This window comes from Primulina huaijiensis, chromosome 6 (assembly GCF_012295235.1).
Source record: "Primulina huaijiensis isolate GDHJ02 chromosome 6, ASM1229523v2, whole genome shotgun sequence".
In the NCBI taxonomy this organism is placed as follows: domain Eukaryota; kingdom Viridiplantae; phylum Streptophyta; class Magnoliopsida; order Lamiales; family Gesneriaceae; genus Primulina; species Primulina huaijiensis.
Window position 1 is genome coordinate 10,721,772 of NC_133311.1, and position 17,816 is coordinate 10,739,587.

The 17,816-nt window shown below is 36.3% G+C and overlaps 1 pseudogene; it reads left to right on the forward strand.

Annotated features, from left to right (window-relative positions):
• Positions 1–257: 257 nt before the first annotated feature.
• On the forward strand, positions 258–2,370 carry LOC140979604 (F-box/LRR-repeat protein At3g58900-like; annotated as a pseudogene).
• The last annotated feature ends 15,446 nt before the right edge of the window (positions 2,371–17,816 follow it).

Sequence of the window (17,816 nt, forward strand, 5' to 3'; positions counted from 1 at the left end):
AATATTGGTGTTGGATGGATATAAGATAATCTTACTGATCACCGGCCAAGAATACTTAAATCGATAACCCAACTGATCACCAGCAACACAGAAACTGAAATCAGATAGCCTAACTGATCGCTAGCCGAAACTGATCAAACTGATTAAGAGACTTCTAAGTTAATTCAAACCAGCATGCTATCACTTGTTACAAGATAGATTCAAAGACCTTTTTTGATTAGTGATTAAGAATCCGAACCTGGCCAAGCAGCTTTTGCATTCTTAACTGGTTTTTAGCATCATTTCTAATGAACCCGTGATTTTTTCTGCCCCAACTAATGATTTTTAACTTCGATTTCTCATATTTATGAGAAGGGGATGTTGTATTTTCTTAGCGTGTTCTCATTTCTTGGTTCTTTTATTTTAATTCTAGTTAAATGCATATGTTAAGCATTCAAGTTGCTTTATTTCTATCTTGTCAAATATCCACAATGATGTTTCCGGCCCGATAGAGCTTTATGATTTCAATATTCGAATGAGCCTTTTGGATTCTGTTTGTTTTTGGTTAATGAAATTCATAGAGATAATTAATAAGTGAACCATTGTTCATTAATCATATTTGGAGAACCCCTTCGAGGATTGTTCCCCAATTTTAATCTCAAGAAAGGATAATGAATATGTAATGTAGCTAATTTTAAGTAATCGATTGATTATCATTTCGTTATGACGCAAAATTGTGTCTTTTCGTATTTTGGCTTGTGTATAGCATTTTAGGTGCTTAAACGGACATCTTATGACATTCTTATTTTCTTTTCCTTAAAGAAAAGGGGAGTGCCAATTGATGGGCAGTTTTGAATTGCAAAATTCTTCTGAGGAGCAGAATATTGATGGTGGGGACTGCAAAATTAGCCATTTACCAGATTACATTCTGTCATATCTTCCCACCAAAGAGGTTGTGGCGACATCTATTTTGTCTAAACAATGAAAGCATTTATGGACAGAAGTTACTTATTTGGACTTTGATGATTCGTTGTTGTATTCTAGTCAAATAGATTTTCGGCACCCACTTGATGTTACTTGTTTCACAAATTTCGTTGAGAGGGTTCTTCTGGTATGAAAAAAGTCTGATATGAAAAGTTTTTGTGTCTCATGTCGTCTTTTCTTTAGTGAATATCATGTCCATGAATGGATTTCGGCTGCACTCAGACACAATGTTCAAGAGCTTGATCTTTGCCTTTTCATCCAGGAGTCCTTTACACTTCCGTGGGGTGTTTTTCATAATGTATCCCTCACTGCTGTGAGATTAGAAATGAATTGCACGCTTCAACTACATACTTGTATTTCCTTTCCCCACCTTAGAAGGTTACACGTCTGTCTTCTCACATTCCCAAACGATCTCTTGATGCAAAAACTATTCTCTAGCTGTCCTTTTCTAGAAAGTTGGCTATATTAGATTGCAAAGGGATCGATATGAATTGTATATCGATTGCTATTCCTTCTTTGAAGAGTCCGATAATTGACGATTTGCCGTTTTGTTCTGTTGATTATCTTCGTGGTTGTGAGATAAAAATTGTTGCAGAATATCTTGTATTCTTCAAGTACAGTGGTTATTTGTCAAATGAGATTCACATCTACGACGTTTTCTCATCGGTCTTTGCTTTAATTAATGTCCCCATTCTATGTCAAAGGCAGCAGGAAATCACTTCTCACACATTTAAACTGTTCAGAGGACTGAAAAATGTTAGTATCTTGAGAATATCCAGTGGCACCTTTGAGGTAATTGATTCATCAAGGATGATGATTATATATCACCATTGACAAATACTAATTTCCCATGATACTGACCACTATGCTATTGCCTGGTGAAGTCTCTTTTTCTTGCAGAGGATATGCTAGATCTTCTACCAATATTTGAAAACTTGACACTTCTTGAGTTGAGGGGAGAATTTGGTGGACATTGCATCGAACTATTGATGGAATTTTGTATCACTTTCTTCCAAGTTACAATCTCTTCATTTCTGTGAGGTAGTTTTTTGGGCCATAATCATCAAGTGCACCAGGTATTTTTATCTTATGATTAACTGCTTTCAATTTTTCTTTTTCCTTTTAGGGACTTGGCTGCTGTAAAGATGATTGCAAGCTGAAGCTGACACCCAGTTGCAGCTTGTCTACTATCAAGATTGTCAACTACCAGAATTTTTACGGGACTAGTACCGAAGTATATTTTCTGAAGTTTTTACTGAAAAATGAAGGAACAATGGTGAAAATGGATGTGGTTTGATCTAAAATTTTCTCTGGGGACCCAAAAGATCAACTGGCAATTGAAAATCAGTTACATGCTCTTCCTAGAGGCTTCGGACACTGTGCTCTTGAGCTTACATGAATCTCCATACTTCCTATCACGCCCCAAAACCGAAGTGTCGGTGACATCCGGCATTGTTTAACATTTACTTGAAAACAATAAGCCTCGTATCAAAACAAACTAGTCTTTTTCATAAATAAATATTGTCTTTACAATGACAATGAAAACTCGACTGCACGAAACTTTCTTCCTTGCCTTGGCCGAATTTTGGAGGATTTATGGAGGGTGAGGGCCGAATTTTTAAGGTGCTTTTTGGGGTGTTTTTTATTTAGCCATAGTGTAGTATTTATAGGAAAACAAATGGCTTTTCACCTTGCCCTTGGACGTCCAACTTGAGCTCCAATACATGCCATCAACGTGGTAAAGCTCCGTCGCAAGCACCAAGGATCATTTGTATCAACTCAAGGGACATTTCTTGCACAATAATTATGTCCAAGCCTCTTAGCTCTTCCCTTAGCTACTTTCTTGGTTAACTCAAAGGTCATCTTTTGCATAATAAGTTTGTCCAAATCTTTTAGCTCCTCTTTTAGCTCCCTTTTTGGTTCTTTTAGGACAAGCATGATTGAGCTTCTTTAAGCTAAAATCTTGAGTTCATGAGCTGGGGTTTTACTCTACTGGTGACGACTCTTCGATTGATGGGATTTCTTATTGCATAGCTTCTCGTGGAGCTAATCCCCGAGCTTTAGAGTTGTTTCCCCGAGTCAAGTTAGCTGAAAATTTATGTTAATATTTGAGTTTTATAATTAGAATGAAAGTTTTGAGTTTAGTTTAAGCTTAATTTCGAGTTTTTTTATTTCTTACATGATTTGCTTCGGAAATTCCAGGCTCTCACACTTCCTGTCAATAGTGTTCTTAGCATGTTTCTTATTCTTACTTGACTCAACTGAACTGAATTTTCCTCTCTTTTTTATGTCCATGTATGTTGAGTAATTTATAACTATCAACCTTTTTTTTAAAAAATAAATAGCTGTCAACTTTTGTTATGTCGTATTGCTAATCTGATTATTTGGATAGGTATAATCCCTAATATGGTCTTTTTCATCAGCTCAAAGAAAAATTCCTATTAAACCTCGTCCGGAACATTACCAAGGCAGACTGGACCAGAATGTGGGGTAGACTAAAAGAAGTTGAAAACTTTTATAAGTTTCAGTATCCATCACAAGAAAATGATGCTGTCCAGATGATATGGCAGGCCGTTTCACGAAAAATTCCTGCTGTCAAGCTAAAGATTCACAAAGCTGGTCGTTTTTTTTCAAGCAAACACCCCTAGAGAAGAAGGTATTAAGTCTCTGTTGCTGTTCCTAGAAATCTTGCTTGATTGGTGTCAGAGGCATAGCTCCCTCCGATACACTTTTTTGGAGATGAAATAGCGGAATATTAGATTTTAGTTTGATCTATTTGTTCCTTCTTTTAGCCAATGGGTTAATTAATTTTGTAGGTTCTAGCCTCTGGGATGACATAGATTCTTTGTTAAATTAATTATTGGTAAGAACCAAGCATATCCTGCATCTTCGTCACGTTTGTCGCAAGCATTTCACTTGGTTAATCTTAATCTGTATATTGTATATTGTTCAACGCCAAAAGTTCCAGATAGCTGAAAAATGCATTTAGGCTCTAGTTATGAATATTCATATTTTGATAAAAATTACATTTCAGACTAAAAATATATACAAAGAATATAGCCTGCCATTATATTACAAATCAAATTATGCCACTGTTCAGATGGATTTGTAACATTGGAGAGGTTAGGTATGGATATTGGTCAAGTAAGGTCAAAGATTTAACAAGCTGTTTCACCAAGAAAAAACATGATGCTTTGATACATTCCAACTCATTAGCAAAATAGGAATGTTCATTCTTATATTACTGAAGATAAATAAATGTATGGCATGCATACCTTCAAGATTAAATATTGCTTTCTGGCCAAGACGTAATCTGTGTTCCTGAGAATGAGAATTTTATTAAATACATAATTAAAATTAATGCAATTCCCAGTACAGAATTTTACAACAATTAGCTATTTTTCTTAATCATCAGGTATAATTCATTGATGAAATGAGTAACAGATGATATATTAATATCCTATTTTCAATATGCTCAAAGTATTTTAATCCATTAATTAAAATATACTACTGATTGTTAGTATATGTCGTTGTATTTTATTATTCGTCAAATCTGATTCAAATAAATTAATAATAACAATTTATTTTTGTTTTGTAAAAATATCATAACTAAATCAAATACCTTGAAAATACTTGGCTTAAAAAAAATTCCAACTAAAAAAAAGTCGTCGAAATAAATCTGTTGGGGATCGAAGTAGAGTTTAGAGGGGGGGTGAATAAACTCTTTTCTTTTCTGATTTCTTCTTTTGAAGTTGCTAAAATCTTGTTAGAGATTGTAGCTAATCTTGTTCAAGTGTGCAACCAACAAATCACAGAATAGTGCGGAAACGATATGATGGTTCAGTAATTGAAATGATAAAAACAGTAGGCTGTAGACAATAGTTGTTTATGGAAGTTCGAAGATAAAATCTTCTACATCTCCCCTTCTTCTGTCTCTAGAAGGTATCACTAAAAGACTTTGGATTTTACAGTACACACTCGTACACACCCACTTCAGCAGGACTTACCCTCTGCCTACTGAAACTCTTAGTGTGTCAACACGATAATATATAATAAAAGTTCTGGAAAAGACTCTTTTCCAGATTACAAACTCTTCTCAATAAGATATGAATAGTGTGAACTGTTTATGAAAACTATGAGAAATAGCAGCACAAGATGATCTTCAACCGATCAGATATATGCTATGAAGCGTGTGCTACTTTTCTGTATGTCGAGCTTTTTGTGAGATAAGAGAGTTTTGTGCTCAAATCAACGTTGTGTGTATTGTAATCAGTATTGTCTCTTTAATCTTTATCAACGTTGTTCTTGTATATTTATAGAAGTTTTTGATCCCAACGTCTATAAACAAAACGGCTTCTTTGACTTTTGATATATTCAGCTTTAAGACCTGAAATAGGTCCTGCAGAAAAGCTTCAAAACAATTAGTCTTGTTTTATACCAAAATTGGTAAGACGTAATAAATAGCTTCATACAGCATTAACGGTGCAATTAATGCTAGTACTTGATAAAGTAACGGTAACATTCAAGGATAGTTCTGTTTATGCGAAAGACGTTAAGTTACTTCGATTTGGATTGAATTCTGCTTCTGTTTTTCTAGAATTCTAAGTTCTGCTTCTGGTTATCTTAGAACTTTAAGTTCTGCTTCTGGTTTTCGTTAGCTGAAGACTACTGCTTTTATATTGCCTAAAGATCTGCTGATTTAAATCTCATTTCCCATCGCCACAATTAAGTTATGTCTAACAATTTCCCCCTTTGTGGTGATGCCAAAACCTGAATATTAGCAGAAAAATAATGGCAAGATAAAACATAATTATATTAAGATAATTAACGAAAGTTTTAATTATCGGTGCCAATGTCCATGTAAATGGTTTCTTCAGCATCTTGATATCTTATGGCAGAAGATTCTGCTATATCTCCAGTTGTTCTTCCTTCTGGTTCTGTTTCCCCCTTTTTGGAATCAGTGGCCAGTACTCGAGACAACAAACCATCCATACGGCTAGAAAGATTGAGAATACCATTGTTGAGCATTTCCAGATATGGTGCCTGATTAGATACTCGTTCATTGAGAGCATTGAGAGATGGAGATTGGGACTCAATCTTGGCATCCATAGATTCCAAGGTGGTGGAGACTGAACAATAACCTCATCATGGACGGTGAGTCGTTTGAGTATGTCAGTTTGCCCGAGTACGATGATGCCTTGGCTTCTGGAAACATTTTGTTGAAAGACAATGGTCTCAACATACATTTTTCTCACAGATTCTGCCGTAATAGTTAGTTCCTTAGATATGCGGTCTCAAAAGAACTTAGAACCACTGACTTCTCCAGCATGTTCACGAGATAGTTCCTTTACTATTTCAGAGAGATTGTGGAGATCTTTTTGCAAAGTATCAATCTCAAATTCAATATCAAACCGTTCCGATTCTGGAGATGGAGTTCTGGTGAGCATACGCTGCTTGAGTTCAGCGGTACGAGCAGCAGCTGAGTCAGAAATGGATAAAACCAATGCAGTAGAATGTTCTAGTTCTGTTGGAGCAATGGGAGGAATCACATTCTTTGAACCAGCAGAGGTGCCAGGTTCAACAGGGCTTAAGTCTAGAGCGGCAGATACAGGAGGTGCTACATGAGTTTCCTCATCAACAGATGGAGCAACAGCAGTTTCTTCAACCATAGGTTCAGGCGTCGTACTATCATCTTGATGAGTAGCTTCAATGGTCTCCGGTGGTTTCTCTGAAGGGATAGAGTCAGATGGCATATTCAGTAGATCTTTTATTTCTGCTTGATATTCAGCAGAAAAGTTCTCAAGATTCGGCAAAGGATTGTCATCTGATGTTTCCACATGCTGAGGTTCATTTTGAGCTTCGGAGAATACCACTTCATTAGCTTGAGTTAGTGGAGGTGCAGCAGCCGTCGTAAGAACAATAGACTGAATTACTTCATTCACTGAAGCTAATTCTCTAACAGAGATCAAAGATGATGATTGAGCAGGCAGGTCCGGTGATGCAGGAGTACTAGAGACCTTGGCTCCGGAAGGAACTATGATCCTTTCCTCAACTGCCTGTGTCTGTAGAAGTTCGGGTACCATTCCTAACCTGTAAGGCAGAGGCTTAGTAAAAACCTGTTCTTGAGCTCGAATTAGCTCAGCCAAAGTCTGCAGCTGATCAGTCATAAGCTGAATGGTATCCTGATCATTAGGAGCAGTAGAACTCATTGGATCAAAATTTGACTTTAAAGTTGTCAACACAGAGTCCATCACCTTTTGTTTCAGTTGATCAAGGATATAATTTCTCCGATTCATGGCTTCAATAACATTTTTGGTTTTTGCAAGAGCAAAAACTCTTTTCTCATGCTTCACGATCTAAGCAAATACGCCTGTAGTGCGTAAGTGAGTGAAAGGGTGAAATGCTCTCATCTTTAGCCATTCATCAAAGAACAACATGTCTTCCCTGGCATATTTTTCAATCTCTTGAAGATGAAGTTCAATACCAGTTTGCACTGAGGTTTTGGGGCGTTGAACTTGATGTTCATCATACAGCTTTTCCTTTCCTTTGCCTGTAGGAATAGGCAGTGAGGTTCGAGTAGTTGATGATCCGGCCAATGACTCTCGAATCACAACTCCAGTAATAGGTCTAACAATAGGTTCTGATGTTGATATTGGTGGAGCAGTGATGACCGCTGGTTTGATAAAAGAGGGGGTAGTAGTTGGTTGTGAAACAGTAGAATAACTGCTGGTTGGGAGGGAGTTGTTATTGGTTCCGAAGCAGACTTGGTTTTCGTTTGGGTGGCTTCTGGAAATACTTGTCTCAACGAGACAATATCCAAATCAGCAATGGCCACATTTTTCTTGATACGGATGGTGGTTCTCGACTTCTTTTTGCTGGGTGTTGCTACTGGAAGAGATGCTTGAGTAGGAGCCGCTGATTCTTCAGATACAGTTTTATCTGAATCAGTCAAAACAATTACTCTCTTCCTTTTGATTTTCTTTTGGGGAGCGTGACCCTCGGCTATAGTATCCCCAATTTCCTTTTTCATGGAAACAAATTCGGCCACAGTTGGTTTAGGTCGCAAAGCAAGCACGTTATCGGCATCGGCCATAGTTACAGAAGAAGAATCTTGATCAGTAGTGAATGGAAAACCAGTATCCTTCAGCATCTGACTGATTTGAACAGCAAAACCAGTGCTCTTTTGTGAAACCATTTCTCTCATAATCTTGAACAGAAACCAACTCCAATCCACCTTAATATTTGAGGTGATCGCCACCATCACCTGAACCTTTTCCTTTGTCAATCGATCAAAAGTACCAGCTTTGACGAGGAGTGTCTTTGCCACAATGTCAGCAAGCACTTGGTACTCCATCTTCAGAAGCTTCTTGAAACACGAGGGAGAGAGTTCCTCTCCAGAAGCAGAGAAAGTAGTAAGAGCAATAGACATTTCTTCCTTTGAGATACCTGATAGGTCAGAGGTGCCTGAGAGTGGAAGAAAGAAATTTGATCCAAGTAATGGAGCATCAATAGCAATAGATGCATCTCCCTGAGAATGAATGATCTTTCCATCTTGAACAGTTGCTTTGGCGAAGAATTCCAGAAGTGCTGTCTTATAGATGATGGCAGGTGCTTCCAAGAATCTTCGAAGGCTTGATTTTTCAACAGCCTTAAACATTAGTACAAGTCCTTCATCTTTAATAGTAAGTACCGATGAAAAAATTAACTTGATAAGCGTTAAGAGTGTAAGCTTCAGCCATTTTTCTGAGATAATTTCGTTGAAGATTATGTTAGACAAGAGAAAGCAACAGCAAGAAAGTCTGGAATCGTATAGGTGAAAAGAAATAAGAAGCGGTTAATATTCAAAATGTACAGCCGTCAGTGTAAACACAAGGACACGTGTCAGTATGTTTACGGTTGAGTATTTGAAAGGTTATGCAGACTGTCAGAAAAATTATTTTTCAAAAATGAAAAAGAGCGGGCTGTATAATGAGTTACTGAAAATAATCAGAAGAGGATTTGTCGTATTATGATAATATCTACTGGAAAATATAAGGTGCTGAAGTATTGTCAGCATTTTTGACAAAATCCAGTAGATACTTTGTCTTATTGAACAGACAAAACTCTCTTCTGCTTCTGACAAAGCACGAAAATATGAAAGATTACTGTTCCCCCTGAATCTATGTAATAAATATGAAGATACGAACTCTGAAGGAATAATAAATGATTCTTGGTATCCGTGCAGACAGTGAGCCGTCGCTTCAGCTTCTATAAATACTTAGTCTGGGTAAATCGGATGAATCAAGAGACGTTTCATCTGACTTGAGACTCTTCAACTTCTTCAATCATTAAATGTCACCTTTCTATAAGTAATACAACAAGAATGTTAGATAATAACAGTTCGATATGTCTATTTCAAGCAATTCTGATGCTTGTAGCAGTAAGCATGTCATTGTCACAGATGAAATGTTTCCTTATGAAAGACTTGAAGAAGACTATTGAAGAATATGTCTTGGTAAAAGTCATGTCTTCATGGTTCAAGATTCAAGATCTCCAGAATTCTTATCAAAATGGTTTGGCATTTACTCGTTCACAGAGAGCAGTAGCAAGAAGATACAAACAACAATTTGATGTCAATCATGTTACAGAGCTAGCAACTGATCAAGTTCTTCTGCATGCGATGCTGTGGAAGGAGAGGCATCTGCTAGAGAAGATCTCTTCTGCTGAATCCTTCACTAGTTTAAGAATCCATGAACTGAATAATTGGATAGTTGAGTGGCAGGATTTTGTAGGTTCTGAACTGGCTGCTGTAACATGGCATAGATTATTTCCTCAATAAAACTTTAGTAGATGTAATTTTGTCTTCTTATTCTTCTGCAAACATTCTACTGTTAAATTTTTGACAAATAACAATTAAGTTAAATCAATTAAACCAAGTACATTTCGAAAGTAAGAAAACTTATTCTCAGACAGAGGTTTTGTAAAGATATTTGCTGCTTGTTGATCAGTTGGAACGTATTCCAGACGAATATCCTTCTTCTGTACATGATCTCTGATAAAATGATGTCTGATATCTATGTGCTTCGTTCTAGAATGAAATACTGGATTTTGCGTGATTGCAATGGCACTGGTATTGTCACAGAGGATGGGTGATTCAGAGGCTTGAACTCCATAATCTTTGAGTTGTTGCTGTATCCGCAGTATTTGAGAGCAGCAACTTCAAGCAGCAAGATACTCTGCTTCTGCAGTAGACGTGGCTATGGAAGTCTGCTTTTTACTGAACCAGGAGATCAACCTGTCACCAAGAAATTGACAAAAACCACTAGTGCTTTTCCTATCTAGTTTGCATCCTGCATAGTCAGCATCTGAATATCCAAAAAGATTGAATGATGAGTCCTTGGGATACCATAGGCCGACATTCTGAGTACCCTTTAAGTATTTTAGAATACGCTTAGCAGCAATAAAATGAGATTGCTTAGGGTTAGTCTGAAATCTTGCGCAAATACAAACAGCAAACATGATATCAGGTCTGCTGGCTGTGAGATATAACAATGAGCCAATAAGACCACGATACTGAGTTACCTCTACCGAGTTTCCATTTTCATCTTTGTCAAGTTTAGTAGATGAGCTCATTGGAGTGCAAGCAGCAGAGCATATTTCCATACCATAGTTTTTCAGTAATTCTTTCGTATACTTAGCCTGATTTATGAAGATTCCTGTTTCCAGTTGCTTGACTTGCAGTCCTAGAAAGAATGTTAATTATCCCATCAAACTCATCTCAAATTTATCATGCATCATCTTAGCAAATTTTTCACATAGTTTGGGGTTAGTTGACCCAAAGATAATGTCATCAACATAAATTTGTACTAAAAAAATGTGCTTATTCTTAACAAACGTGAATATAGTCTTATCTACTGTGCCAATGGTGAAATCCTGATTAACAAAGAATTGTGATAGAGTGTCATACCATGCTCTAGGTGCTTGTTTCAGACCATACAGAGCTTTGTGTAATTTGAAAACATGATGTGGTAGAAAATGATCGATGAAACCTGGAGGTTGTTCGACGTACACTTCTTCTTGCAGTAAACCATTTAGGAAGGCACTCTTCACATCCATGTGATAAAATTTAAAATTTTTGAAAGTAGCAAAGGCTAAGAATATTCTGAAGGCTTCAAGCCTTGCTACTGGTGCAAAGGTCTCATTATAGTCTATTCTTTCTTCTTGCCTTAAACCCTAAGCCACCAGTCTTGCTTTGTTTCTAACTACATTTCCTTCCTCATTCAACTTGTTTCTGAATACCCATCGAGTTCCAATGACTGGTTGATGAGTTGGTCTAGGTACAATAAACCATACTTCATTTCTTTTAAATTGATTCAGCTCTTCTTGCATTGTTTCAATCCAACTAGGATCCAAAAAAGCTTCTTCAATCTTCTTTGGTTCAACCTGAGAAATAAAAGCAGCATGCATATATTCATTAAGCATTTGTCTTCTTGTACTTAAAGGAGCTGCTGGATTTCTGATAACCAAGGATGGAGGAGGTGATTTTCTCCAGATAAAAGGGTTTAGACGGATTTCTTCCTGGTTTGATAGATTTGGACCAAGCTCAAGTGAGGTGTCAATAGATTCTGGAGTGTCAACTACTGGTTCTGGTGCATCCTGAATCTGTATTGCTGGTTCTACTATAGGGATGTCTGGTTTTGGATTTTGTGCATCGTTGACACGTGGTTCTGTATCATCTTCACTATCCAGTTCTAGATGAATGTTGTCCAACCTGTTACTCAGATTTGAAGTGTTAGTAATTTCATGAGCATTGCTGTCTTCATCGAAAACAACATGAATGGATTCTTCAACATTAAGAGTTCTATTATTGAAGATTCTGAAGGCTTTGCTCACTGCTGAATATCCAAGAAAAAGTCCAGCATCTGATTTCGAATCAAATGCAGTCAAATAGTTTTTACCGTTATTATGCACGAAACATTTGCAACCAAATACATGAAAATAAGATACATTAGGCTTACTCCCTTTCCATATCTCATAAGGAGTCTTATTATGTCTCTTGTTGATCATGGTTCTGTTTTGTGTATAGCATGCAGTGTTGATTGCTTCTGCCCAGAAGCGCTGAGAGATGTTAGCATCTGCTAGCATTGTTCTAGCGGCTTCTTTAAGAGTTCTGTTTCTCCTTTCAGCTACTCCGTTTTGTTGAGGCGTTCTGGCAGCTGAATACTCATGATGAATGCCCTGTTCATCCAAATATAACTCAAGTACCTTGTTAGTAAACTCAGTACCTCGATCACTTCTGATTTTAATAACAGAAACTGATTTTTCATTTTGAATTTTCTTCAGAAGTTTGATCAGAAGGCCACTGGTCTGGTCTTTTCCAGCAAGAAATATTACCCAAGTAAATCTGGAAAAATCATCAATAATAACAAGAGTGTATCTCATTCTCCCTAAACTTATAATAGGGATTGGACCAAATAAGTCCATATGCAATAATTCCAAACATCTTGAAGTTGATTTACTACTTTTGTTCTTGAAGCTGGATCTTATCTGTTTACCAAGTTGACATGCAGAACATACGTGATTTTTAACGAAATTAATATCAGGCAAACCGTCAACTATGTTCTGCTTTTTGAGAATATTGATTGACTTAAAGTTTAGGTGATTCAATCTCTTGTGCCATAACCAATGTTTATCACTGAGAGATGCAACTAAACACGTAGGAACATTAATATGAACTACATTCCAAGAAACTCTGTATGTATTTCCTTCTCTTTTCCCGGTTAAGATTGCATATCCATCCACATATTTAATTATGCATAAGCGCTTCTGAAAAACTACTGAATATTCATTGTCACATAATTGACTGATACTGATCAGATTATAACATAGGTTTTCAACCAAAAGTACATTATTTATAGTAATGTTATCATGAGTAATCTTACCCTTACCCACGGTTTTACCTTTTGAGTTGTCCCCAAAAGTTATCTTTGGTCCAGTAGAACTTATCACTTCTGATAATAGATTCTTTTGTCCAGTCATGTGTCTGGAGCATCCACTGTCCAGATACCATATGGAGTTGCTAATTTTGACTTTCTTCTGTTCCTGCAAGCACAAGTTTTAGTAAATGGTACCCAGTCTATTTGGGTCCAAGCCTTATCAGTCCCTTAGGAACCCACATCTGTACAATTCTTGGTGATTTTGTACTTCGGGTATCTACATTTGTGTGTGCAACAGAAGGTCTAGTATTCTTAACATAATGCATTTTAGAATGTTGTTCTTCCCTTCTATTCTTGGTTTCTGGTCTGTATCTCTTTTGAACAGGTCTACTATTATAGTACTAGTAGTTTTTAACCCTCATAGAGAGTTGTCCTTCTGAGTTGAATCCTCTACTGGATCCTGCACTTTGATGAACTCTACTCTCAGGTTTAACATAACCCAGACCATAATGGTTTCTTCTGTTCGTCTGATTTACAAACTTTTCACCTTGAACAGTCGGTACTACATGTTCATGTACCATACTGGATTTAACGAAGTAAATGAATTTTCCTTTGCATTTATCCAGTATTGGTTTCGTACTAGTTTCTGAAGTGCTTTCATTGTTACTGAAACCGAGACCACTTCTGTCTCCAGATTGTTTCTGTAACTCATGCATCTTCTCCAAAGAAACAGAAGACTTGTTCCATGCATTTACCAGTAGTGATAGCTTCTGATTTTCAGATCTCATTGTCTGGTATTTTGCATTTACTCTCTCATTCTCAGTTTTCAACTTACTTATCTCAACTTTCAGATCACTACAGCTGTTTTCTTGCAAGCAAGTAAACTTACTGATTTGATACTTTAAATTTTGATTTTTAGTCTTAACTTCCTCGAATGATTGAGAAAGTCTTGAGTACTCTTCTACCATGTCATGCAGTGCATTAACCGAATCAGTTCGTGTAAATTCATTTGAGTTAAAATCAAATACCTCTCCAGATGTTGAGGTTGATTCGGTGTCTGCCATAAGGCATTTGACTTCTTCTATATCACTGTCGCTTGAATGATCATCTGAGTCAGAAGACTCAGAGCTAGAATCTGCCCACTTAGACTTATTTTCTTCAGCAACCATTGCTTTGCGATCTCTTCTGGATTTCTTATCATTCTTATTGTGCTCCTTTTTCTTCTTTTCGTCCTTTTTGGGCTTTGGGCAATCAGCAATAAAGTGACCAATTTTTCCACAGTTAAAACATGCCATATCACCGGATGGTGATTCCTTCTTAAAATTTTGGTTAGGATTCTGATACGTTCTGTTGTTCTTCTTCATGAATCTAGAGAATTTCTTCACAAACAAAGACATTGCATCATTGCTGATCTGTTCAGCAGTTCTATCAGATGTACTTTCAGTAGTAGTAGTAGGTGATACATTTCGAACAACTATAACAGGAGCAACAGCGGTAGCAGCAAGAGCCTTGGTAGGTGTACTCGATGATGGCTCTTCTCCACTTCGTACTTCCAGTTCAAATTCATATGCTTTCAAGTCTGCAAATAGATCATGCAGTTCTAATTAGTTCAGATCTCTAGATACTCTCATGGCCATAGTTATTACGTCCCATTCCTTAGGCAATGTTCTCATTACTTTAAGCGCTATTTCTCTGTTGCCATAGTCTTTACCAAGAGCTGCTAGCTCATTAACCAGACTACTGAAACGTTCATCAAACTTGTTTAGAGTTTCTCCGGCCTTCATTTTCGATTTTCAAATTTTTGCATGGCCACGGACAACTTGTTTTCTTTAGTCTGCTCATTTCCTTCACAGATTTGAATGAGCTTTTCCCATATTTCTTTTGCAGTTGAACACATCTTGATCTTGCTGAAGGTGTTCTTATCAAGAGTTTTATAGAGTGTGTCCTTTGCGACATTATCCAGATTGGCTTTCTTTTTATCTTCGCTAGTCCATTCGCTTCTTGGTTTTTCAACCATTTGCGGCGCACCATCAGTGATAGCAACGACTGTATTAGGCTTTAAGATCTTTAATGGCCCATCTGTGATGACGAACCACATGTCGTCATCTTGAGCTGCTAGATGAGCTTGCATACGGATCTTCCAGTCATCGAAGTTTTCTTTTGAGAACATGGGAACCTTGCTAAAGTGTGCCATCTGTTGTAGATTTTCAAGAACAAGAATAACACTGCTCTGATACCACTTGTTGGGGATCGATGTAGAGTTTGGGGGGGGGGGTGAATAAACTCTTTTCTTTTTTGATTTCTTCTTTTGAAGTTGCTAAAATCCTGTTAGAGATTGTAGCTAATCTTGTTCAAGTGTGCAACCAACGAATCACAGAATAGTGCGGAAACGATCTGATGGTTCAGTAATTGAAATGATAAAAACAATAGGCTGTAGACAATAGTTGTTTATGGAAGTTCGAAGATAAAATTTTCTACATCTCCCCTTCTTCTGTGTCTGGAAGGTATCACTAAAAGATTTTGGATTTTACAGTACACACTCGTACACACTCACTTCAGTAGGACTTACCCTCTGCCTACTGAAACTCTTAGTGTATCAACACGATAATATATAATAAAAGTTCTGGAAAAGACTCTTTTCCAGATTACAAACTCTTCTCAACAAGATATGAATAGTGTGAACTGTTTATGAAGAGTATGAGAAATAGCAGCACAAGATGATCTTCAACCGATCAGATATATGCTATGAAGCGTGTGCTACTTTTCTGTATGTCGAGCTTTTTGTGAGAAAAGAGAGTTTTGTGCTCAAATCAACGTTGTGTGTATTGTAATCAGTATTGTCTCTTTAATCTTTATCAACGTTGTTCTTGTATATTTATAGAAGTTTTTGATCCCAACGTCTATAAACAAAACGGCTTCTTTGACTTTTGATATATTCAGCTTTAATACCTGAAATAGGTCCTGCAGAAAAGCTTCAAAACAAACAGTCTTGTTTTATAATAAAATTGGTAAGACGTAATAAATAGCTTCATACAGCATTAATGGTGCATTTAATGCTAGTACTTGATAAAGTAACGGTAACATTCAAGGCTAGTTCTATTTATGGAAAAGACGTTATGTTATTTCGGTTTGGACTGAATTCTGCTTCTGTTTTTCTAGAATTCTAAGTTTTGCTTCTGGTTATCTTAGAACTTTAAGTTCTGCTTCTGGTTTTCGTTAGCTGAAGACTACTGCTTTTATATTGCCTAAAGATCTGCTGATTTTAAATCTCATTGCCCATCGCCACAATTAAGTTATGTCTATCAAAATCTTTTTTACAAAAATCCAATTTGTTAATTTTTAATCTGGAAAACTTAAATGCATGACAAATTAATATTTTGAATATATTTATTTATATTTGTCCGAAGGTGATAACCATATGTTTTTTTTATTACGTCCCGGCGTATAAAATCACCTCAAAACTCCTTATTTTCAAAAATAAGAAAAAGCATCACCCTTAATTTAAATAATCAAAAATAATTATTTAATAAAAAAAATTTCTATTTTCAGCCCTCAGTCTCGTTCCTCGATCGCAACTCGAATAGCCTTTAAAAATACATTTTAATGCAACCATATAGAAAAATATATTTTATACATGTCAATATGCACAACATAATTAATTAACGCAATTAAAACAATTAATTGAAATACACAATGAATTTAATAAATCGTATGCATGTGGTTTGCGTGGACCTTCGAATTTTCGTGGCGTTATATATAATCTCTAATATCCCATTCCATTGACCCCCAATTTCCCTACCTCCCTCGAAAACAAGTGAATGAATAGATCCTTATGATATCCTATGCTTGTGACGAAAGGAAAACGATTGGTATTTGCTAAAAATTTATATATACTTTCTCTACTGAAATAGTGAAGGTCTGTCTCACATTTTGCTGCAATTTGCTAGTCAATTATGCTTCCGTATTGTACCACAAACTTGGGCTGCTCGACATCTAATATCTCAATTATCAACTGGATTATGTTTATATCATAATGTTTGAATATGTCATCCATCCAGAGTCCAGTGATGTGCTCGTTTTTTCGCCGATTTTGTCAAAAGGGCAGGTATGCATGGTTTGGAATCTTGATAAATTATTTTCTGATGCAACTGTTTTTCGACGGGCGGATCTCCTTGATGACAACGTTTTTTGGTGCTTTTGTATTGATGCTCGAGGGAAGAGCAAGTATTCAATTATCGGAACATTACATGCATACGGACCACATACAACACACTGAAGTGGCTTTTGCTGATATCTGCATTTTGTTTCTCAAATTGCCTTACTGTGTATATATGTACATATACGCTGTTGAATATTGGATTCACTTGATATCCATAGACGGGCATTACAGAGAAGAAAGTAAAAGAGGGATTTTGATGCATGAAAACTGTAACAAGTGGCTTTTTGTTTCTCAATCTGTTTCAATTTTGGTGCATTAACTGTGACAGGTGGGTATCCTTATAATTTCAACTAGGAATATATATATTTCAACTAGCTATTGATGAAATTCAGCTCAATTTAAGTACGTTCGAGTTCAAATTCGAATAGTTCCAAATTTTTTGCATGAGTTCATCACGAATTGAGATTCGAGTTCGATTCAAAATATTCAAACATATATTGAAGTCTTTGTTTGAAATAGTACTTGAAAATGTTTGAGATATATTTATATAATATAATATTATACTATATTGATGAAAGGGTTAATTGTGTATCAGTACATTTTGAAAAAGAGTTTTGGTTTTAGTACCTGGAGAGAGAAATTTTCTTTAAAAATACCAAAAATGCCCTTATTCCTTATTTTCTTTTAATTGATCCTCGTGCTTCTCGAAAATGGTATCAGAGCCTAAGGTTGATTTATTTCAAACACAAAATTTATTGTTACAAAGAAACAAAATGTTT